Consider the following 1,844-nt stretch of genomic DNA (forward strand, 5'->3'; position numbering starts at 1 on the left):
AATTACGAAGTTTCCGAAGAGGAGTCTTCAGAGCCTTCAAGTGAGCCGTCACTCGATACATAAAAGTGCCCTCAATTTGGTTGGCCCATTCATCCTTAATAACTTGTAGAAAAGCTGGATGTTCTGTCATGAAATTGTCGAATTTAAAACCATACCTCTTTTTCTGAGTACCACATTTGAAGGATAAGATCACTGGAGAGTGATTCGAAAGGCCCGAAGGATGAAAATGAACAGTAGCATCTTGGAATTCAGACGTAAACTCAGAATTTCCCAGCTCTATCCAGTTTACGCATAATACCCCCTGATGAGTTCGGCTTTTGGTTCCACGTGAAATGGACACCTGTATAGTTTAAATCAAAAATTTCCACATCCTCGACGCACGCATAAAAATCAGACATATACTTGTTACGGCAAGAAGACCCACCAAAACCATCATGAGGAAATAACATGGTGTTGAAATCCCCCATCACAACCCACGGGAAAGAACCAACCAGAACTTTAAATTTCCGCAGGCCCGACCATAATTCCCTTCTGGCATGACACACATTAGCTCCATAAACCAAAGAGACGAAAATATAATGTTGGCTACCCCGAACAAGCACCTTACAATTTAAGTATTGACTATGAGTCTCTAAGACCATACCATCTAAAACTCATGAATCCCAGGTAAGGATTATACGAGTTCCATACTCACTCATAGCTTGATTAGATAACCAATACCACTGGCCAAATGAATTATAGCGTACACTTTCTAGGGAGTCCTTAGAAACATGCGATTCAACAATAGCACACAAACATACATCATTACAATGAATGAAATTCCTCACCTCTTTTTGTTTAACTGGAGAGTTGAGCCCCCAGATATTCCATGAAGCAAAGTTCAACATGAGGAAGAGGTTGGAATGTCCCCTTGTTCCCGATTATCCCGAATATCCCCATCAAGGTTTTGCACAACATTTACGGCATCATCATGAGAATCCAGCCGAGAATCCTCTTCCCCTAACTTCTCAAGAACACCAAATCTATTAGAAAATTCCATGGGGTTTATCATAACCCCCCTCCGTGGCAAACGGAAATTTTTTATGACAGAAGAAAGGAGCGGGGTAGAAGTAGACATAGAATGGATGGGTTGTGAAGAAGAGGCCCCAGAAGTCGTACCTGAATCACCAGAAGCATTCCTCTCCTTATTTCTATGTGGATTAACCGACGCTACATTATTGGTGTCCGTATTCCCCTCCTTTTCCAATTGGTGTCTGTATTCCCCTCCTTTTCCAAATCTCCTCTCTCAGTATTCTCTTCCAAGGACGACACATGAGGACCAGTCTCCTTACTCACATTATTCTGCCTGACATTAGATTGATTGGATCTACCTCCAACCTTGACACGCCATTGCTTTTCTCCACTCTTGTAAACCCATCAGCATCTTTACGCCCATCGGACTGCTTTCCTTTATTCAGACTAGCAGCTTTAGCACAAGAAGGAAGTTTGTGTCCAAAGATTTGGCAATGGGAACATTGAACCGGTTCCCACAAATATTCAACCTGAATTTGCACAGTTTTAGCATCCCCTCCATTTATATTTGGAATTTCGACCTCAATTTTTCTTTTTAGTTCTCCCACAGCTCAAACTTCAACTAAAACTTTAGCAAACCCAGGTCTGCCCCAAGCCTTTTCACACATAGCTGCAGTGCATGAATCCATCTGCTTTGGGACACCTAGAACACTTGCAATACGACTAACACCCTCTTTATTGATCAGAGCTTAATGGGTATAACGGGGTAATTCATGCATTTGAGTCCAATTGAGTTATAATGATACTAAATGGGTCATAATTAGTCTAATCAG

The sequence above is a fragment of the Cynara cardunculus genome, assembly GCF_001531365.2.
Source record: "Cynara cardunculus var. scolymus isolate 2C chromosome LG 13, CcrdV1, whole genome shotgun sequence".
NCBI lineage: Eukaryota > Viridiplantae > Streptophyta > Magnoliopsida > Asterales > Asteraceae > Cynara > Cynara cardunculus.